This window comes from Pelophylax lessonae, assembly GCF_965119305.1.
Source record: "Pelophylax lessonae genome assembly, contig: HAP1_SCAFFOLD_319, whole genome shotgun sequence".
Classification (NCBI taxonomy): Eukaryota; Metazoa; Chordata; class Amphibia; order Anura; family Ranidae; genus Pelophylax; species Pelophylax lessonae.
Genome location: NW_028120025.1, coordinates 21612 through 45532, shown reverse-complemented (window position 1 = coordinate 45532; position 23921 = coordinate 21612). Strand labels below are relative to the sequence as shown.

At 44.3% G+C, this 23921-nt stretch overlaps 1 long non-coding RNA gene across 2 annotated transcripts in view; it reads right to left on the bottom strand.

The window, feature by feature from the left end:
* LOC309543696 overlaps window positions 1–23921 on the bottom strand; it is a 188501-nt gene that overhangs the window by 149287 nt on the left and 15293 nt on the right. Inside the window, exon 3 of one of the 2 annotated variants that reach the window (XR_014224805.1) lies at window positions 13927–14141. The exons of the other annotated variant lie outside the window; for it this stretch is intronic. This is a non-coding gene — a long non-coding RNA (uncharacterized lncRNA). Of the gene's footprint in view, window positions 1–13926; window positions 14142–23921 lie in introns of those variants that run through there. 2 annotated transcript variants of the gene reach the window in all.

Here is a 23921-nt window from a genome sequence, read left to right as displayed (position 1 = left end):
GGCCGTAAAGTCCTTAGTGCGGCAGTGCCTTAGGGTCCCTTATTTGGGCTCTTGACTGCTGCTGAGTTACTTGTTTTTCCTGGGTTGTTGCTCCTGTTGAGCACGTTTTCCTGTTGCCCGGTTGGTTCTCTTACTTTGGTAAGGTTCCTTTCGCTGATGTGGGTATTGCGTTGCTTTAGGCGCGGCTGCTGTTTTTCCCACCCCTCATGTCTACACTGCTTTGGGACGTCCCCATTAGTGACGAATATGAAGAGGTGGTGTCTGTCGGAGGACGTAAGAGAAAATGGAATTTTTGTAAAATCTTACCTGTAAAATTCCTTTCTCTGAGTCCTCCGACAGTCGCCGCCCCCGCCCCTCTTTTGGGGTTTGTTTGTATACTCTACTGCTATTCTACTGAAACTGAGTTGGTATGCAGGAAGCAAGGAGGTATTGACTGAGGGGACCACCCCCTGGGGGTGGGATATGGTAAAAGCTTTGATATTAATATATTCTGTTGCCTAGCACTCCTACGGAGCAAAGGTCAATAACCCCATTAGTGACGAATATGAAGAGGCGGCGACTGTCGGAGGACTCAGAGAAAGGAATTTTACAGGTAAGATTTTACAAAAATTCATTTTTTTTCCTTTTGAAATGTCAGTATTGCTGCAGCAGACTCCAAACATCGTACAGATGCGCCACTTTACAGGCACATTAAGGGAACCCCCCCAGGCACAATATTTAAAATAATTTTTTCATTTTTATTGTTTCACTTTAAGCATCATTAAAATCACTGCTCCTGTAAAAATGTTAACTTAAAATTTTTATTTTGCATTGATACATGTCCCCTAGGGCAGTATCCGGGTCCCCATATACTTTTTATGGCAATAACTTGCATATAAGCCTTTAAAATTAGGACTTTTGATTTTTCATGTTCGTGTCCCATAGACTTTAATAGAGTTTGTATTTTCGCTAGAACTTTTTCCCTGTTCGAGATGTTCTGGTGCGAAATGAACAGGGGGGTGTTTGGCCCATCACTAATTTACACTAAACATATTTTATGTACAAATGAAGCAGAGTAGGAAAGGTTTTCCACTTTCTAATACAGTGACAAACCTCTGAGTACCTCCCTTGTGGACCACAGGGAGGTCTCTCTGCTCAAATCCTCCCCAGTCAGCTTGAATATCGTCAATGGGCTCTTTCAAGTCTACAACCACTCAGGCTCGGTTCACACTACTGTGATGCAATTTTGACTCGATTTGCAGTGTCATTATGTAGAGTAACTTTGATGCAAATTTGCTTGCATTTTGGATGTAGTTTACATATTCGATGGGGCCAAATTACACTGTAAATTGCACCAAAGAAGCACAGGACCCTTTTCTAATGATACCTTACAGCTGAGCTGCATTGATGTGAATAGGCACCATTGGAAGCAAAGTTATTTCCATTGTGATGTGATTCAATGTGACCCAAGTCGCATCTGAAATCGCATCAGTGTGAACCAGGCCTCAAAGTTTATTCAGATCTCTCCAGTGTGGAGCAAATTAGTCTCACAATACTATTAAACAGCAGATCTAAAGCCCCGTACACAAGCATAGAAAATTGGCTTGTTAGTATGATGCTTCCGACAACCGACTCTGAAAAAAATCTGGTGTGCAGACTATAACATTTTTGTTGGCCGTCAAAACACGGCCGATTTTCGTGCAGTCAGTACTGATTTCGACAGGGAAAAATCTTATGAGCAAGACTGGGCATGCTCAGATAAGAAAGAACACAAAGAAAGCAAACCAACACTTGACATCACTTCAGAAGCAGATTTTTGTTGGGCGAGAAAATTTGTGTGCAGTCTAGGCACATTTCAACCAACAAAACACAACTCTGGACAAAAGACGGACGATTGGTCGGCCGATAATCGTTGCGTGTGTACGGGGCTTAATTGCTAAACAAGAAGCTCTTTTGTTAACCTTCTGTTAGCAGCAGGATAAATATCTTCAGGTTTTCATCATTCTGCTTGTAAATGGAAAACATGTTCAGAAATTGAATTGATAGACGCAACATGACTTATGCTGAGTTATTTGATACTCTATGGTTATGCTATTCTTTTATTTACACAGGATTCTATCCAAAGATAATATGGTGCTAGTTATGTGTTTTCTGGTGATGCTGCCAGCAGTGATAATCATCCTATGGAGAAGAAGTCACATGCCTGTACTTTCCCTGGATGGGACTGTGTAATCAATATAATGAAACAATTAATCAGCTGCACAAAGTGTGAAGGGTGTTGGTGTCATTTCCTGAACACACCCATATACAACACATAGCTGTGGAAGTAAAGACATTGCTTTATGAAATCATGTAGTGAGAAAATGTTAGGGTGCCATTGCTGACCTCTGAAAATCTAGCTTTCTGGCTGCCATGCTGATCCAGCAGATCAGCTGTTCTGACTTCACTCTGACATTCTAATCTGCATGCTTGTTTCAAGTCAGTGACTGAAAAAGTATGCATACCAGAGACATCCAGACAATTAGTATTCTTAAGAGGGGGTCACCGATGGCAGACCATTTACAGTATTTACTAGAAAAGTGAAGTTACGATGTGCCGAGTATTATAATTTGGTGGGACCGTTTTCTTCAAGGTACCTCTCATGGGCACGAAGCACATTACCATAGCTCTCCGGGTAGAAGTCTCAAGATTTAAGAAAAAAAAACCATGCCAGGCTATTAACAACAGCTTAAAAAGCTTGTTATAATAATTGTTGAAAAAAAAAATCAACATGTTTTGGGGTTTCTTTAAGTCCCCCTTCATCTGGCTGCTATTCCAGCATTTGCAGCAAAGTTTAAACATGCTAATGAAATCCAAACCTAGCATATGCAATTTTTGGTAAATTTGTGGAACTGAAAGCATTGGGACTTTATATATGCCAAATGAGAACAAACACATAAGTAAAAAATGTAAAGTTTTTCCTTTACAAAGCTTTTATACAAAAGGACCTTCCAGTAATTCCAAGCTACATTGGTATTATGTATACATGCATTTGTACGTGGTCTACGCGTTTCCTGGGATCCCCGGCTTCTTCAGGACTATACATGTTTCTTGTTTATACATAAGGCTCTTACTGTGATTAAAAAGAAAACAGGAAAAAAAAAGAATTACAAAACAGTCAATATGAACAAAAACAAATGCATATAATCCATATTTACAGCATAATTACAAACTCAAATTACCTTGTGATTGCAGAGAGGGGGGAAAGGGAAGGAGGAGAGGGAGAGAAAAAAAAAAAAAGAAAACCCTATATAACCCCAAATAATCTCTATATTTCAACAACATATTAGAATTGTAACAGATTATATATATACCCAATTGTATAGCAAAGAATTACCTATAATCCAAGGAGGTTTGTTGCGAGAGATTTGCGTCACTAAAACAGAGGAAAGATATCGGGGAACTTTCTCCTGATTTTTTGTAAATCCTATGCAATTCTTCATTTAGATTCCCCCAGCACAATATTTCTAAACCCTGATGAAGAGGAACTTCAACCCCCCGAAATGTGTTGGATGTTTTTTAATGATTGCTACAATGAATAAACTTTATCTAAGAGGTCAATAATAGGCCAGTTGCTCTCTTTTCTCTACCAATCTTGAGCCCCAACAGGATTACTTAAAAAAAAAACTGCAGAATGCATTGAGAACATATGATTTACCAACAGCTGGGGTGTCATACTAGGTTTATTATAATGCTTAGGACAATGTATTGCAAAACTGGGCAAACCACATGCTCAGGAATGGATCCCACAACCATTGGTACAAGAACTATCAGTGGTGTTACCAGAAGACTATTTTGCTGGCATGTTAAGCAATGAAGGACATTGATTACAATGGTTTATCTGCTGAAAGTTCGTTAAACAGATGTTTGAACGGAAATTTAAGGAAAGGACATTATCATCTGCGGAAAAAGAGAATAGAAGATTCATTGACAAAATCATTTCCGAGAAGCTTTGTAGCTGTTTCTGTGGCCTTTGTCTTATGAACACATATGAATATTTATTATTCTTTTGTTTTAGTGTTTACCTTTTTTATGTTTTGTACTCATGTCGTATTATAAAAAGGAAAAAAACAGATAACCTATTGTGCCCCTTGTGTGAGATCGTGACCGGTCACATTTTGTTTTCCCAACATTAATGAGCCAGACTGTTTAGTAAAAAACACTGAAATGTTAAGTAGAATAGTACAAATTCCAACTGTTGAAGAGTACAACAGAAACAAAAAACAACCGTGCTAGAAAATGAACATATAACCTGTTGCAGCTGCTGCCACAGGAAACTAATATAGTGCCCTAAACTTCCGTATTATAAAGCCCCAAAAGAACTGAAAAGGGCTATAGCACTATACACCCAAACAAAGAAACTCATTGAAATAAAGTCCAGAAATATAATGGGGTTTATTTCCTATAAGGGCTCTTTCACACAGGCGGACCGTTCAGATCCGCCTGTGTTTTTTTGGCGGATCTGAACAACCCTCCATGCATCCCTATGGGGCATCGGATGTCAGTGAAGACATGTCCGCTGATATCCGATCCGTCAAATCTGGACGGATGGAAACCCGATTTTCTATCCATCCAGCGGATCGGATGAGAGCGGACCGACGGTCCGTTCCCATCCGATTTCCCCCATAGAGATGCATGGGGAACTGACAGCTGTGTCTCTACACACAGAGCGGAGACACAGCTGTCATCCTCCTGCTCAGTGGGGGATTGGTGGATCAATCCCCCGCTGAGAAAAACGGACTCCGTCCGACGGACGGAGTGTGTGAAAGGGGCCTTACTGAAGAATGCAAAATCTGGTGCAGCTGTGCATGGTAGCCAATTAGCTTCTAATTGCAGCTTGTTCAATTAAGTTTTGATTAAAAAAAAAAAAGAGCTACACCAAATTTTGCACTCTCCAGTTTTAGAAAAACAACCCCAAAGAGTCAGTCCAATGTTATGTGCATAGAATGATAATAAATGTAATCTCGTAGCTGTGCTCTGGGATTTTGTCCAATAACAATGGTGCAACTTCAGATTATATATCAGTGTGCCATGTTCCAACTCAGTGGCTCCACACCATCCCAGTAGGTGATCCTCCAATATGAATAAATAAATTACCATGGTGGAACCAACTATTTCAATAATTAGAAAGAAAAAATAGAAATGTAGCAATTTGCAGAATATATGTATTTATTTATTTATTTACATGTTTTTGGAACCCTCCTTTTGACATTTTTTTTTAAATACTATTTTTAACAATGTATTTTTGTATGGTTTTATCAATATTTGCATATTTTATATTTGTTGTATTTAATGTGATTTACATATTATTATACCTGTATTCCTTTGCAATATTTTTTTTTTATACTTTAAAGTGTAACTCCACTTTTGTTGAGAAAAAAAAAAACATTCCCCTCTGGGTGATCTACAGTATGTACATTGCAAGGATTTTAACAAACTTGGTTGCAGATTCTTACCTTTTGTTATTCTGAAGAAATCATGGTTTGCTCCTCTGTGCCCCTGGGCTGGGTGGGTCTCATGGGAGTGGTTTCATAGTATCTGTCAGCTGTGGCAGTTGCAGGGCTCTAATGAGGAAATCTGCTTGGCCTGTATTACTTTAGATGTGTTCCTATTAGGAGTATCTCACCAGAAATGACATTTTTGTGGCAGGGGATACCAGAAATCTGACTTGTATCTTAGTACAGACTTCTGGGAAAAATGGTGAGCCAATCACACAAGCAGGAAATGATGTTTCTGGGATGTAGTCAGTACACATTCTGTGTACAGAAGAGCTCCAGGTAGATAATATTGCATTGCATTTTCAGAAAATAACAGCAGCTGAAGATTGAAAAGGAAAGGTCATTTTTAATAACATTCAATTACAACATGATTTGTGTCGCAATTGTACACGCTTTATTGTTTTTTCTTTATTTGCTGATATTTTTTCCCCACGAAAGTGGAGTTACCCTTTAAATGGGGAAGTCAAAATAGGTTTTTGCTGTGTTTGCCCTACATCCACACAAGATGGCGCTGTATATGGGGCATAAGGCATAGGTATATTGGTATTGTTAAATAGATGTAAGAATGTATAATAACATACTGAGACATTAAGATCATATGCTGTTGTGCTATCTTGTGAGAAGATAAGGGAATTATATGTGCAATAGCTATGTTTGGTAAGAAGGCAGCAACTCTTAGTATGGTTATATAGGTGGGGGTTTATATATATATATATATATAGTGAAGAACAGAGTGAAGCCAGTTTTTGTCTGCTCCTGAGGAGGTTGCATAGTAATAATGAAACGCGTAGGCAAAGACTTCTGTGACAGCACTTTTTATTTTTGTTTTTTATTGTTTGAGCCAGATGGACTTGTGTCTTTTTTCAACCTGACTAACTATGTAACATCCACTCGGTGGAGCGCACGCTGATTGCACACAGCAGTTCTTCCTATTTTGTGTACACACTCCTATTAATACATGCATTGGATTATTTTTTTTCCTAATAAAAAAAGGTGTTTTCACCATAAATGGCTTTTTCTCCCTTAACTTCATTTGTTTATTAACCAAACTTGGCAAGTGACCGCTAGTGATGCATAAGGGTCCGGATATCCTGGAAGATTGGGTGCATACCTTCCAGTGGATACCTTGTGCACTTTTTTGACTCCCTTGCTAACACATGGGGTCAGATTTCTCTGGTGAGTGTGGTGTGTATTGGGGAACCACCTACAGGTATGGTGTGGAGGGACTGGAACATGACATGCTGATATATCATTTGAAGTTGCACTATTGTAATCCACAGAGCACGACTATAAGTTTGAATTTATAATCATTATATGCACATAATATTGAACTGACATTTTATGTTTCTGGACTTTATTTCACAGAGTTTGCTTATTTGTTTGGATGTATAGTGATGTGTGCCATTTTAGTTCTTTTGGGGCTTTATAATACTGAATTTCAGGGCACTATATTGGTATCCTGTGGCAGCAGCTGGCATAGGTTATATATTCATTTTCCAGCACGACTGGTTTTTGTTTGGTTTTCAACAATTGAAGAATGGCTGGAAAAATAGCAAACTAGGTGCTGCCTCAAAGATATTTATGTTGGCCCTAACATGGACTTGGTTCTAGGTCGAAAAGTGAACTCACAACACACATGTGTTGGCGTAACACACAATAAAACATGCATTTTTCAATGTATTTCCAAAAAGCAAGGTAAAACAGGGTATATGTGCTCTGCTGTGCCAATCTTATAGTATATGTTGGTCTTGTAAAGATCGGAGTGATTAGACTGAATAGGTGCATGCCTTTTCAAGAAGTTGTGCCAGTCCAGAACTGCATTTTTAAGGGCATGGCAGCCCATTTTTTTTTTAATGGAACGGTAAAATTCACAAAAGACTGCAATTTGCGACACAGGAGTCCCACGCTTACTGTAACTTGTTACATCACTTCAGCCTCCTGGTTTGCTAACCTGCCACACGGCTGCTTCGGGCCTCATGCCTAGGCCTTAGGTCTGCTCCTCAGACCAACACAAAGGTTTCCCTCCAGTCAAGCGCTCTCATAGCTTACTCACAATCAGCTTGTTACTGCTCTGTGGCAGACTACATCTGCCTCCTGCAGACATGCATGCTTTGACTGCTCCCTGCAATCCCTCTGACTCCTAGAGAGGATGGGAGTCCTCCTGACTCCCATGCACTGACCTCCTATCTGTTGGGTTGAGCCCCCAGCTTTAACCCTGGGTCTAATATGAACTCAGCCCACACCTATGCAATCAGTACATCTGCCTCTCCAAAACTCTGACCTAAACTGCTAAAATGAACAGTGATACGGGCTGGCATCTCCACAGTCTACCGTTCATCAATGGAAAAAATGTGAGGGCTTTTTCTACTATGGATTGCTTCAAATGACGCTGTACCATTTTAAACTAAGACCCGCCTTAGAACAGACGCCATACAATATCTTCTTTTAATGCCCCATACACACGTGCCGATTATCTGCAGACTTACCTTTTCTATGTAGTGCAAGGGCCTGCCGGATTGCATACAAATTGAAAGTGTTTAGGTTTGACCTCATATTATATGGTTTTGGTAAGTCTGCAGACAAAAGTCTGCAGATAATCTGCACGTGTGTATGGGGCATAACTCTACTCATGTATTTTTCCTTTTTCACTGGGGCCTGATGTTTGCTAGTTTCTATGCTAAGCTCCACCAGCATCCCTCCCTTTGTCAAAGGAAACGGTTTCAGTGGCCAATAAGAGCACTAATAGGGCGTGTGTCAAATGGCTTTTGTTTGCTTTAGGTAAACGTTGCATTCTCATACAAATCTATAGGAATGCAACAGTTGCTTGAAGCAGGTCAAATGCATGTTAGAAGGAGGTCTAATGCAGATCAATTGCACCTGTTAATGAACCCTGAATTACCTTGGGAGCCCCTCAAACTAACGGCATCAACACAAGCCCAAAGCCCATCGACAAAGGCCCTTAAAGTGGTAGTAAAGGTGTTTTTGTTGATTTATACTGTACCTACAAGTAAGCCTACAGTATACAAGGCTCACCTGTAGATACAGTAAATACCTCCTCAACATGTATTGTTTAGGAGATATTTACTTAACCACTTTAGCCCCGCTTACATTGAGGCTACTGCGGCAAAGTGCCGCGATCCCGTCCAGCGACGTAGACCTACGTCGCTGGACTCCGCCCCTTGTGGGCGGCGCTCGCGCGCCGCCGGAGGCTCGCTCCCGCTGTGTTCATTCACAGCGGGAGTCGGGCCAGCGGAGGAGCAGCGGCGATTGCCGCTGCTCTGCCCCGATCGTCGGGGATCGAGTCTGGAGATCCGCCCGCTGTGTGTAAACACAGCGGGCGGATCTCCATAGTGACAGGGACTGACAGATGACTTTATCATAAAGCAAAGTGTCAAGCCCCAGTACCAAAATTAAAAATATAATTAATACTATGAATTTTTGTTATATTGTAGGGCCACACAATGGGACTATGCGCTGTTTACCTTAGTCCATAAGTTTGCCTAATGTCGTATTACCATTGCATTGTGTATTAGTTGAAGTGTGTGTATAGCCAAATCATTTTTTCCTGTTGTGGATAGAGTGGAGAGCTAGTAAAAACATGTGTCAGGTTGTGATTGCTATCTGTGACAGATTTGCTCTCTCTTTTTATCCTGGTGACCACAATAATCAGAACAGAAAATGATGGAAATCAAAAATTTTACAGTTGTCACTAAAACAGGAGTTAAGCCCCATACACACACGCAGATCGTCGTCATACAAATGTTCGTCTTTTCTCCCCGGGATGTCGGTGTCTGTTGAAAAGTGCAAAGACAGCACAAGGACAGCACAAGAATTTTGTCTGCAGACTTCAGCTGACTGCAGAAGTGATGTCATGTAATGGTTAACTTTCCCTGTGTTTTTTATTTTCTGAGCATGCCCAGTCTTGCAAATCTGCGGTCTGTCGGCTGATTTCTGTACTGACAGGCAAACAATTGTCCGTTCTGGTGTCTGCAGACAAAAATTTTCATGTTTGCAAGAAAGACTCTTGTCTGCAGATTGTGTGCAGACATCTGTCGGAGGCACCATACTAACACGCATACAATCGGCAGATCTTTCGTCCGCCGACGTTTGTATGACGACGATCTGCGTGTGTGTACGGGCCTTAAGGGGGAAATCTTCCAATGGGAGTAACTTTATTGGTGGCAACTGTGTAAAATGGGAATTTCTGCACTTTGAATAGATCACCTCTCACTTCTTGTTGCATTTCCAAAAACAATTTAAACAGCAAAAATGAACTGAGCAGTTTTACCCTTTCCATACTTCCAAAGAGGGCTTTTTATCAGAGCCGCTATTATACTGTTCTCATGTGTCAGCCTACGGTTAAGTGTATGTAACCCAAAATAATAATGTTGTGTAAATAGCTCTATTTTTGACTTGTAAATGTAGTTGTGCAAGGTTTTTTTTTTTATATTATTGTAAGTACAGTAAATGCTTAATAAATACTTGTTGTTCCTGCTCTTCATTTAGTCCTTTCCATAATAGGGTGACAACGCTATCCCACCAGCTCCCAATGTTGCAGAAGTATTTGTCACCCTCCTGTGTAAGCTACAAACAGCCGTGCTTTCATCTAGTGCTGTGGGAAACACTCCCTGCTAGTTTACTGACAGCTGCTCTGACCATTTAGCAACCAAGACTTGGAATTTATGCCTTAGTGATGCTACTAACAACCTTAAAAGGGACCCCCTCCCCTTTAAAACTGCCAATGCTATTTAAAGGCAACCAGGTAAACAAGTGACTTACATCTATCAATCAATGCCCCTTTTTAAAATTTTCCCACATTGCCACTGGATGTCATTTGTATGCATCCTGCTCCCACACTACCAGCTTTAAAAACACCATAATTAGTGGCCAGATTCTTCCTATGTGTTATCTGTGTTGGCCCACTGATAAAGGCAGGCCCAAAGCAAAAAAAATAAAAAATAGGCGCAGGGCCTCATGATGGGGTTTACAGAATACAGGACATCAAGGGTCAATTGGCTGGGGTGTAGCAAGAGGTAAATTATTGGGATTGGTCCAGGAGTGATAGGTGGAGTTTTGGATAGGGGGCATGCTAGGGACAGAGAGTTTGTTTTACAGACCCTGCTGGTGAAGTCGGAAGAACAGGAGTCAAGAACAGGAATCCTCGCCCTCCTGCCCTGTTTTGGGTTGTTTGGTTGTTTTATTTGTAAAAAAAAAAAAACAAAGGAAAGGGTTTGGTGGTTAGGGTCTTGGAAGGCATTAATATTCTTGGAAAAGTTCATAGGGTGACCCATCTAAGGTAAGGAGCCCTCTAGGGGATCCCAGGTAATGCGCAGCTGGGGACCATTAAGTATTAACCCTGATACACAATGCTAATTTGATTTTTGGTGCCTCCCAAGATCGGCAACCTTTATGTTACGGGTACTGGATTTGGTATTGTTTCTGTTTTAAGAAATGTTTATTTTGTTAATTTGTTAAATGAAATGTAAATTTTTCTCAATATTGGTGTTATGCATTATTTGTTCAGAGCTAGTGGCATGGGTTTCAGTTGGGAAGAAATACGATGGGTTGAATTTATCTGTAATACACGAATCCTATCTTTGACAGATCTTGCGCATGTGCAATGTGAGATCTGGCACAGAAATGAAAATGCCTTTGCCAGAAGTTCTCGCAGGATTTTGTGAAATCTGGAGAGATCTTGTAGTGTATAGACAAGGTGATGTAGCCTTCCCAGGGTGCATCGCTGATGGCCTGGCTACATCACCAGTGATTTGAAAAAGGTCCCACAGTTAACAGTGCATGTCAGAGCACAAACCAAGCCATGAACTCCTAGGAATTGTCTGAAGACCTCCGGGACAGGATTGTATCGAGGCACAGATCTAGGGAAGGGTACAGAAAAATCTCTGCAGCATTGAGGGTCCCAATGAGCACAGTGGCCTCCTTCTTTCATAAATGGAAGATGTTTGAAACCACCAAGACTCTTCCTAGAGTGGGCTACCTGGACATACTAAACGATCGGGGGAGAAGGGCCTTAGTCAGGGAGGTGACCAAGAATCTGATGGTCACTCTGATAGAGCTCCAGCAGTTGTGGACAGAGAGGAACCTTCCAGAAGAACAACCATCTCTGCAGCACTCCACTAATCAGGCCTGTATGGTATAGTGGCCAGACAAAATCCACTCAGTAAAAGGCACATGACATCCCACCTGGAGTTTGCCAAAAGACACCTGAAAGACGCCCAGACCATGGAAAACAAAATTCTCTGGTCTGATGAAAGAAAGATTGGTCATTCTGACAGAGCTCCAAAGTTTCTCTGTGGGGAGAGGATAACCTTCCAGAAGAACAACCACCTCTGCAGCACTCCATCAATCAGGCCTGTATAGTAGAGTTGCCAGACGGAAGCTACTCCTCAGTAAAAGGCACATGGCAGCCCGCCTGGAGTTTGCCAAAAGGCACCTGAAGGACTCTTAGACCATGCGAAAAAAAATTCTCTGGTCTGATGAAACAAAGATTGAACTTTTTGGCCTAAATGGCAAGTATCATGTTTGGAGGAAACCAGGCACCGCTTATCACCTGGCCAATACCATCCCTACAGTGGATCATGGAGGTGGCAGCATAATGCTGTCGGGATGTTTTTCAGTGGCAGGAACTGGGAGACTAGTCAGGATTGAGGGAAAGATGAATGCAGTAATGTACAGAGAGATCCTTGATGAAAACCTGCTCCACTGTGCTCTGGACATCAGACTGGGGCAAAGGTTCATCTTCCAACAGAACAACAACCCTAAGCATACAGCCAAGATAACAAAGGATTGTCTATGGGACAGCTCTGTGAATGTCCTTGAGTGGGCCAGCCAAAGCCCAGACTTGAACATCTCTGGAGAGATCTGAAAATGACTGTGCATTGATGCTCCCCATCCAACCTGATGGAGTTTGAGAGGTCCTGCAAAAAAGAATGGGGAAAACTGCCCAAAAATACGTGTGCCAAGCTTGTAGCATCATACTCAAAAAGACTTGAAGCTGTAATTGGTGCACAAAGCTGCTTCAAAGTATTGAGCAAAGGCTGTGTTTACTTATGTACATGGGATTTGTTTCCTTTTTTATTAAATTTGTAAAGATTTAGGGTCCATTCACACTAGCGCGACTTGTCAGGCGACTTGGTTGCCTGACAAGTCGCGGTCGGTCGCTCGCCATTGAATAGTACAGGACCCGTTCTAATAGGAGCGACACAAGTCGCTCCGACTTAGAAAAAGGGTCCTGTACTACTTTGGGACGACCTGGAGGTGACTTGCATTGACTTCAATTATATGAAGTCCCTGCAAGTCACGCCGATGTGCACCGCGACTTCACAGTTCGCCCCTGCAAGTCACGCCGATGTGCACCGCGACTTCACAGTTCGCCCCAGCAAGTCATGCTGCGCCAGTGTGAATGGACCCTTAAAAACAAACTTCTTTCACATTGTCATTATGGGGTATTGTTTAGAGAATTTTGAGGAAAATAATGAAGGCTGTAACATAACAAAATGTGTAAAAAGTGAAGCGATGTGAATACTTTCCGGATGCACTGTATACATGTACACTTGATTAGACTGTTTTATGGTTGACCTCTATGCTTGCACTGTTAATGCCTGAATTTTACTTTTTTTTTATGACTGTCTTCCATTAATTCTATGCCTATGTATGTGGAATTGGACTCTTTGTTTGATATTTGTTTTCTCGTTTTGTAAGTTTCTTTACATTACAATAAAAATTCAATTAAACAAGAAAATATCTAAAGCAGCCCCCCCCCAAAAAAAAAATAAATAAAAGAAAACAAAGATAAAAATTTAACTTTTCTTATAATCTAAGCTGGTTTCAGTAAGAGTGGATGAGTCGTGGGTAATAAATCACAGCACTATACAAAGAAATAAAAACCTGAATAAGACTGAACAACCACCCTCTATATATAAAGAAAAGCAAAAACACAAACTGACAATAAACACCACTAAAGTTGCAAAATTCCTTACAAAATTTATTTACATATACATATCTTAAATTCAACACATATTTAAAAAGCTTGGCCAAGTAAATGTGCAAATTAAAAATTGTATTTAAAAAATTGAACAACACCCCCTTCTTCATATACATTCATTAAAAAAAAAAAAATGAGACCTGTGGGTGTGTTACTGTGGCAGGGAGGGAAAAACTCCCCATTGGGTTCACCTGACAGTAACGTAATCTCTTTCCACGCTATAATAAATAGTTAGCCTTAGGATTTAATATATACTATTATATATTTGATTTACTGTAAGTGATGTTTGCAGAGTTAATGACATTCAAAATGAATAACAACAAATGTCAGTAAGTACGGCATTGTTAGCAATCAGACATTAATTTGAAATTCAAGCAGGGGGCTGCCAAAAATCAGAAAATTAAAAAGGCATTCCAAAATCACATTTTATTTAATCTGTTGAGCATTTTCCACAAGCGACAAAATCCAGATTTCTGTTGTGATTTTTTTTCTGTCTCTTTCTTTCAGTGCGCTTATGAACTCATCTATATGTTCCTGTTTTCTTTTCTTGTCCGAAACAACTTCTAGACACGTTGTCTTGTTGAAATAGGCCGATGGTTGTCCACTCACCAGGATATCTGAAGCTGGAACAAAATAAATGTGTTTTACCAATGTGCGCCATTGTCTCTAATGAAATATGTTTCCGCTATGAACGCTGAGCAGAGAAGCTGCAATCCCTTCCCTTTGACTAGGAGACTGACCTGTCAGATATTGTCATAAAAGGAAGCACAGCAATACGAGCTTCAAATCTGTTCATTCACAATTAAAAGAAAAACACTGCCTGCTGTCCTTCTGCATTGTTATTCCATTCTGGGCACAGAGCTAAGAATACTGCCTGCTTCCGAGTCATGTACAGTGGCAAAGCAAAAATGCCATAAAGTGACCAAGCTACAGGGAATCCGGAAAGTATTCACAGCGCTTCACTTTTTCCACATTTTTTTTAGGTTACAGCTCTATTCCAAAATTGATTAAATTCATTATTTTCCTCAAAATTCTACAAACAATTGACAACATGAAAGTTTGTTTGAAATCTTTACAAATTTATTAAAAATAAAAAACTAAAAAAAAAAAAAAAAAAAAAAATACCACATGTACATAAGTATTCACATCCTTTGGCCAATACTTTGTTGAAGCACCTTTGGCACCAATTACAGCGTCAAGTCTTTTTGAGTATGATTCTACAAGCATGGCACACCTATTTTTGGGCAGTTTCTCCCATTCTTCTTTGCAGGACCTCTCAAGCTCCATCAGGTTGGATGGGGAGCGTCGGTGCAGAGCCATTTTCAGATCCCTCTAGAGATTGCTAAATGGGTTCAAGTCTGGGCTCTGGCTGGACCCCTCAATGACATTCAAAGAGTTGTCCTATAGCTACTCCTTTGTTATCTTGGCTGTGTGCTTAGGGTCGTTGTCCTGTTAGAACAGTGGTTCTCAATTCCGGTCCTCGGGACCCACTAACAGGCCAGATTTTAAGTATTACCTTGGGGGATGCAGACTAGAATACTGCAATCACTGAGCAGCAAATGAGATCACCTGTGATGTAATTTAGTTATCTTGCAAACCTGGCCTGTTGGTGGGTCCCGAGGACCGGAATTGAGAACCACTGTGTTAGAAGATGAACCTCAGCCCTAGTCTGAGGTCCAGAGGGCTCTGGAGCCGGTTCTCGTCAAGGATGTCTCTGTACATTGCTGCATTCTTCTTTCCCAAAATCCTGACTAGTATCCCAGTTCCTGCCACTGTAAAATCCCAACAGCATGATGCTGCCACCACCATGCTTCACTGTAGGGATGGTATTTGCCAGGTGATGAGCGGTGCCTGGTTTCCTCCGAACATGATACTTGCCATTTAGGCCAAAAAGTTCAATCTTTGTTTCATCAGACCAGAGAATTTTTTTTCGCATGGTCTAAGAGTCCTTCAGGTGCCTTTTGGCAAACTCCAGGCGGGCTGCCATGTGCCTTTTACTGAGGAGTAGCTTCCGTCTGGCAACTCTACTATACAGGCCTGATTGATGGAGTGCTGCAGAGGTGGTTGTTCTTCTGGAAGGTTATCCTCTCCCCACAGAGAAACTTTGGAGCTCTGTCAGAATGACCATTGGGTTCTTGGTCATCTCCCTGACTAAGGCCATTCTCCCCCGATAGCTCGGTTTGACCAGGCGGCCCACATTAGCAAGAGTCCTGGTGGTTCCAAACTTCTCCCATTTACGGGTAATGGAGGCCACTGTGCTCATTAGGACTTTCAATGCTGCAGAACATTTTCTGTACCCTTTCCCAGATCTGTGCCTCCATACAATCCTGTCTCAAGGGTCTACAGGACTTCATGGCTTGATTTTAGCTCTGAAAAAGCCCTGTTAACTGTGGGACCTTATATAGACAGGTGTGTGCCTTTACAAATCATCTCCAATCAACTGAGTTTACCACAGGGGGACTCCAAGCAAGTTGTAGAAACATCTCAAAGATCAGTGGAATCAGGATGCACCTGAGCACAATTTTGAGTATCTTGGCAAACGCTGTGAATACTTATGTACATGTGACTTATTTTGTATTTTATTTTTAATAAATTTGCAAAGATTTTGAACAAACTTCTTTCACATTGTCATTATGGGGTTTTGTTTGTAGAATGTTGAGAAAATAACTAATGTAATCAATTTTGGAAAAAGGCTGTAACATAACAAAATATGGAAAAGTGAAGCACTGTGAATACTTTCTGGATTCACTGTATGTTCATTCAAATATTTACATATTCTTAGGAAGCACAACATGGTTTGATGCAGGCACGTGGAGCAATTCGTCCTTAAATTTCACTACAGAAGTGGTCTAGGAATATTTTGCTGTGATCTTTGATGTTGAATGAGTCCACAGTTCCTGTAGCTACTGGGGTCAATGAGGGCTTCTATTAAAACTCTTTTACGGCAAGTTAAGGATTGTTGCACCAATCACCCATAATATTATGACCACCCATAGTGTAGAAGTTTGAATCAATATGTTTATTTAAAAAAACGGAATTTTTGTAAAATCTTACCTGTAAAATTCCTTTCTCTGAGTCCTCCGACAGTCGCCGCCCCCTCTAAGTCATCACTGTTGGGTATTGTCATCTGCTCCGCAGGAGTAGCTAGGCATATAGACTTAGTTAAAAACAAAAGGCATTTGCATGTATACACCCCTGGGGGCTGTCCCATCTGGTCAATACCCCCCTGCAGTGTCCACTCCCAACTCAGTTTGGTAACATAGCAGTAAGAAAACAAGAACCCCGTATAGAGGGGCGGGGGCGGCGACTGTCGGAGGACTCAGAGAAAGGAATTTTACAGGTAAGATTTTACAAAAATTCCGTTTTCTCTTACGTCCTCCGACAGTCGCCACCCCCTCTAAGTCATCACTGTTGGGATGTCCCAAAGCAGTATAGACATGAGGGGTGGGAGACGCAACCGTATAAGAGGCAACGCAGTACCCATAGCAGAGAAAGGAACCTTACATGCACTGTAAGAGAACCCACTGGGCAACAGAAAAAACAATGCTCAACAGGAGCAACCGCCCAGGAAAGCAAATACCAACAGACAGGGACCCATAAAAAAACAAGGGTCCTTCATGGCACTGCCGCACTGAGAACTTTGCGGCCAAAGGAAGCATCAGCCGATGCCAGAACGTCGACTTTGTAGAATTTCGAGAAAGTGTGCACCGACGACCAAGTCGCAGCTTTGCACACCTGGGCCACCGAGGCCCTATGCCAACAAGCCCAGGACGTACTCACAGATCTAGTAGAGTGCGCCTTAACAGGGTAGGGTGGAACCCGTTCCTTCAAAGCATAAGCCTGCTCAATGGTCTGTCTGATCCATTTGGCAATAGTTGCTGCGGACGCAGCCATGCCCTTCCGAGACCCCTCAGGAAGAACAAACAGGGAATCCGTTTTACGAAAGGATTCTGTAGACAGGTAAACCCTGATCGCCCGGACAACATCCAAGGAATAAGAAGAGGTGTATAATGAGAATCAGAGGAGGCTCACATACACTAGCAGCGCTAATATGTGAGCCTCCTCTGATTCTCATTATACACCTCTTCTTATTATTTGATTTTTTATAGCGGCTGCTTTACATTTAGATTTTCTATTTTATTAGCGCTGGGTTGAGTGGGTTTTATTCTTACTCCTATTATCAACATCCAAAGAATGCAAAGCAATCTCCTTCGGATGCTTAGGCTTCGTGCAAAGTGAAGGCAGAACAATTTCCTCATTAAGGTGAAATTCAGTGACCACCTTGGGAAGAAAGGACGGAAGTGTTCTCAACACCACCTTATCCTTATGAATTACCAAGTAAGGGGAGCGGCAAGACAACGCCGCCAGCTCCGATACTCTGCGAGCCGAAGTGATCGCCACCAAAAAGGCGACCGTCTTTGACAACAGAGGCAAAGAGATCTCCCTGATATTTTCAAAGGGAGCACGCTGTAACACGGACAGAACCAAGTTCAAGTCCCATGGAGGTAAAGGCTCCTTTCTGGGAGGAACCAAGTGTGGCACACCTTGAATGAAGGTACGGACCAAGGAATTAGACGCCACAGGGCGTTGGAAAAGGATGGCCTGACCCTTTATCGTGACCAGCGCCAAACGCTGATCCACGCCAGACTGGAGGAAAGCCAACACTCTTGACACCGAGTACGAGCGAGGGGAAAACCCCCTGGACTCACACCAGGCGAAATAAGCTTTCCAGGTACGGTAATAGATTTTACCAGAAGAGGATTTCCTAGCCTTGATCAGCGTAGGGATAACCTCAGGGGAGAGACCCTTGTCCCTCAGGACCTGGGTCTCAGCAGCCAGGCCGTTAAAGCCAGCGACTGTAAAGCAGGATGGAAGATTGGATCTTGAGACAGAAGACCTTCCCGCAGGGGCAGTCGCCCCGGAGGCGCCACTGCCAGGTGAACAACGTCGGCGTACCAGGACCGGCGAGGCTAGTCCGGCGCGATCAGAATCACCAGGTGCGGCTCCGAGGCTAGCCTGCGGAGGAACCTGGACAGCAACTGAATTGGAGGAAAGGCATACATCAGACGATACTGATGCCAAGGGGCCACCAACGCATCCGAGGCGTCCGCCAACGGATCGCGCGTTCTTGCCACGAACCTTCCCACCTTTTGATTTAGCCGAGATGCAAACAGATCCACGTCCGGGATCCCCACTTCGCACACAGCATTTGGAAGACCTCCGGGTGTAAGGACCATTCCCCCTGGTCCAGGGTCTGGCGACTCAGTCTGCTTGCCAATTCTCTACACCCGGAATGTGAACCGCTGAGATTGCCGGGACGTGAAGCTCGGCCCAAGACAGAATGTCTGTCACCTCCCGGGCCGCCCGAGCACTCCTGGTGCCCCCTTGGTGGTTGATGTAAGCCACCGTGGTAGCATTGTCCGCCCGGACAGGACGACCCTGTAGACGATCCGACCACTGGAGGAGGCAGAGCTTGATCGCTCGCAATTCCAGGACGTTGATCGGAAGGGAGGACTCCTCCTCCGACCAAGTGCCCTGGGCAGACAGGGTGCCCAGGACCCCACCCCAGCCTAACAGGCTGGCATCCATGGTGATCACCATCCAAACCAACGGACGGAAAGACTTGCCCTGCGTCACCGGAGACTGGAGCCACCACCGAAGAGCCAATTTTGTCTGACGACTCAAGGAGACATGCAGATCCAGGGACCGAGCCAGTCCGTCCCATTTCGCCAGGATCTCCGCTTGGAGACCTCGCGTGTGGAACTGAGCAAAAGGTATCGCCTCGAAGGTCGACACCATCAACCCCAGGACCCGCATACAGGTCCTGAGTGATGATGCTGGCACATCCCTGAGGGACCCGATCTCGTCCCGCAATGTTCGGAGCTTGTCCTCCGGCAGGAACACCTTCTGAGTCCAGAATCATCCCCAGGTAGGGAAGACGAACCGAAGGGGACAACGATGATTTCTGAATGTTGATGGTCCATCCGAACTCCCTGAAGCGTTCGGACCGTGATGGACAGATCGCGCACCAGGTCCTGACTGACACTTGATCTTATGAGGAGATCGTCTAGATACCCCAAGACCGCAATGCCCTGAGCCCTCAGTAGGCCCAGAACCGGCGCCAGTACCTTGGTAAAGACCCTGGGAGCCGAAGCAAGACCGAAAGGTAACACCACAAACTGGTAATGGTCTTCCGCGACAGCAAACCGAAGGTACCGCTGATGACCCTCGAAGATGGGGGACATGCAGGTACGCATCCTTGAGGTCTATTGAAGCCAGGAACTCCCCTGGGCTCAGAGAAGCCACCACCGATCGGAGAGACTCCATACGGAATTTCCAAACTCGCACAAAGCGGTTCAGAGCTTTCAGGTCCAGGATAGGACGCACTTTGCCCTCCTTTCTGGGCACAGTGAACAGATTGGAATAAAAGCCCCGAAACCTGTCCTGGTGAGGCACCGGGACGACCACTCCCTGAGCAAGGAGGTCCTGAACCGCACGGTGCAAGTCCTGCAGACGCCCCAGAGGCAAATGAATATTTGAGGGGAAGAATCTGTCCGCTGGCCGGGAAAGAAACTCGATCTTGTATCCCGACCGAACGATTTCCTGAACCCACCTGTCCGAAATCCGGAGCAGCCAAAGTTGGAGGAAACCGCGCAAACGTCCACCCACCCCAGAAACGGGTGAGGGCGTGCCTTCAGGCAGAAGTGGATTGGCCCGTCGAAGCGGTATTGCCTGACTTCTGCTTACCCGCCCAGGGCTTCTTCTGTCCGCCCTGGGACTTGAAGGGCTTGCCCTTGGATTGGTTCCGAAAGGCACGAAAGGAACCCTGACTGGATCTAGGCGCAGAACTCCGCTTGCCCCGGAAGGACTTGTGCTTCGGGTTCTGGGGCAGCATAGTGCTCTTGCCCCCCGTGATGCCTTTTACCAGGGTATCCAACGCCTCGCCAAAAAGGCGAGAGCCAGCATAGGGAAAATCAGCAACCGTTTTCCACGAGGACTGGTCGGCCGACCAGCTCTTCAGCCATATCAGGCGTCGGTTAAGCACCGCGACACTGGAGAGGCGAGCCACCAAGGGGGCCTCATTTAAGGCTGCATCACACAGATACATAATTCCTTGGTGGATTTGATCCACCATTTCCAGCCGGGCAGGCGGAACATCATCAGACACAAGGTTGTTCTTAAGCACCATAGTCCAATCAGCAACCGCCTGCGCCACTAACATGGACGCGAAAATGGGTTTGAGCAGAGAGCCCGCCACCGTATAGGAATGGCGGGCCAAAGACTCCAAACACCGGTCCGTTGGATCCCGGAAAACCGGGGAATCCTCCATAGGAACCAAGGCAGCCTTGTTCAACACTGCAACCGTGTGATCCACCTGTGGAGGTACACACCAGCGCGATTCCGTAGCCGGCGTGAAGCAATTTGAACCGACTGGGCACCACGAACGGACGTTTTAACGTGCGCCACACTTCATTAACAGTGTAATGAAACTCAGCGGGACAGGGAAAAACCTGCGCCGACTTGCGGGTCCTGTGCGTCCCAAAAGAGGACGCAACGCCCAGGGGACTGGGCTCATCCTCCAAGTGCAAAGTTTCCTTCACAGAAATAATTAATTCATCCATGGTCGCCCGTTCTTCGGACGACCCCGGAGAGGAGGTATCAACCCCCTCCACCTCCGCCTCAGACCCCTGCAGGTCCAAGGATGAGCGGGACCCTGAAAAGGGCACACTCGCAGCAGCCATATCACCCTCTGAATCAGGGGAGAGGGACAATCTGGGCCTCTTACGAGCAGCACGTTCAGCCATCAGCATTTCCATATTAGACACTAAAGTCGCCACTACAGCGGCCAAATCAGGTCTCAGAGGGGCCACAGGAGAACTGGGCTGGTGGAAATTTGCTATCCGGAGAATCCATGCGCAGGTGAGAAAAAAAGGACAGTGCAAGATTTAGGTGCTGTCCCTTTAAAAGTGCTGCGAGTGCGCAGCCCACCGCTCCAGCTATAAAGATAGAAAAAGACCCCCAAACAGGAAGGAGACAAAACTGAGCCAGAAGCGACAGTACAGAAAAAATATTCCTGCTTCAGAGGAAAGAGGAAGTGCTGTAAAAGTAGGCTGAACCATCTGCTGCATGACCCAGGGAAAATGACTGCCCCATAGGAACGTATGGGAGACTCCACCAAAATGGCCGCCGACATGCGGCCGAACCGAGCGATCGGTCACCTCAAAAATGGCGGCGATTGGCGCCAAATCAGCATGTAGTTGTGCCCATAGAGAAGCTCACATGCCTGCCCAGTGTATAAAACAATGGCGGACTGCTCGGTTTCCCCCGCCGCGGCCCATACACAGTCTGCACCCCCAAACACACACAGCGCCGCAGCGCATGTACAAGCGATCCCCGCAGGGATCGCAGCAGGGAGTCACACAAGGCACAGACATGGGGAACACACAGCAACCAGGACTGCTACCCCACACAGAGGCCCCACACAGAAGTACTTACCTGTACCCGATAGCGTGGGGAGCCTCACAGAACGGAAAGCCGCTGTCCTCATCTGACAGGGAATGCCGTTTGCCAGGGACATTGCACTGCTGAGTCGCAGATGCGTCCAGTGAGGTAGCCACCTCACAGCTGCATCCCTGCTGCGAACAGAGATGGGTCGTTCATAATGCCAGGGCGAACCATAGCTGAACGCTCAATGGCGGGCTGGGGGTCCATCTGACCCTCTGTGCCCTGGGGAACCAGGGCGGCCAGTCCGAATCCCAGCACCGCATGTCCATCTTCGTCTGAAGAGTCGACTAAAAACTAAAGCTGACAAAATAAACAGCTAGTAAAGAAAGAAAAACTGACATTTTTCAAGAAAATCAAATAAAAAGAAGATAGGCTGAGACCGAAGCCCCAGCACAGGGAAAGCCTAACTACTCCTGATGCTAGGCAAATTAAAACTGAGTTGGGAGTGGACACTACAGGAGGGTATTGACCAGATGGGACAGCCCCCAGGGGTGTATACATGCAAATGCCTTTTGTTTTTAACTAAGTCTATATGCCTAGCTACTCCTGCGGAGCAGATGACAATACCCAACAGTGATGACTTAGAGGGGGCGGCGACTGTCGGAGGACGTAAGAGAAATAATAGTAACTCTTACATTCAGATTGAAAAAAATGCTTGGGTATGTAAAAACACAAAGCAGCATACATATCTCCAACATCTCTTCTGGTCCAGGATGCCCTACACGTTGTGTCACAACACAGGACTTCATCGGGAGAACTGGATTGGTTATGTTAGATGCCATTTATCTGGTGGAGCCCGAAAATTGTGTGGTGACCCATTCTGTTGTGGTTTCCATTAAAAATCATATGGTGGCCATTTTCCTAGACCGGAAGTGATGTCGGAGATCTGTATGCTGCTTTGTGTTTTTGCATAACCAATCGTTTTTTATTGATCTGAATGTAAGTGTTACTATTTTTTTTTATCGATTTTGACTACTACACTATAGGAGGCCATCTTGCATTACCCTAACATATGGATTATGCATGGTGAACGGAGCCTTAAAGGGACCACTACCAAGGAAAATCCAAATACATCTGATAGATCTGCAACCAAGCCAGGATCGGGGAAACATCGCCCTGAGCACTGTAATCAAAAAGCAAATTTGGTTACTCACTAAGGTGAGAGTTCTGGGAGCACAAGAAGGTGAAAGTACACAACTTTGTTTATACTATATATATTCACACGAGAGGCACTTTATTTGGAAGCAAGTGGTTATAATTGTTACATCACAGCTGGAGAATGAACTGTTATACACTTTCATATATACCATGGGTGTCCAACCTTTTGGCTTCTCTGGGCCACATTGAGCGTAGAGAAATTTTCTCGGGCCGCATATAAAATATATACTATAGTTAAAGTATATAAGTAATAAAATGCCGCTGCGCCCTTCCTGTGCCACCGCCCCCCCCCCCCCCCCGCACTAATTTAACACAACTAGAAGATGATCAAATGAAATTGAATCAGTATATAGAGGTTTACTCCTTCTGAGAAATATTAAAGGAACACTCTAACCAACATGACCACTTCAGTGATTTGAAGTGGTCATGGTGGTAGAAGTCAGAAACACTGCACATGCGCGCCTCCCCCCTCCCCTCCGAGGCAGCCTCTGCCTACAATTAGTTGGAGGCCCCTGTGGCCATGCCCCCGACCCGACGTCCTTCCTCACCCGGAAAAAAAAATTGTCACGGGGCAGTGGGCCGCATTGCCTGGGGTTCCGGGCCGCATGTGGCCCCCGGGCCACAGGTTAGACATGCCTGATATATACAGTAGATGCACTTTTGAAATGGACTGCACTAATGTTATGCACTTTATATGCCATGATATATACAGTATGTTACAAAAGTGAGTACACCCCTCA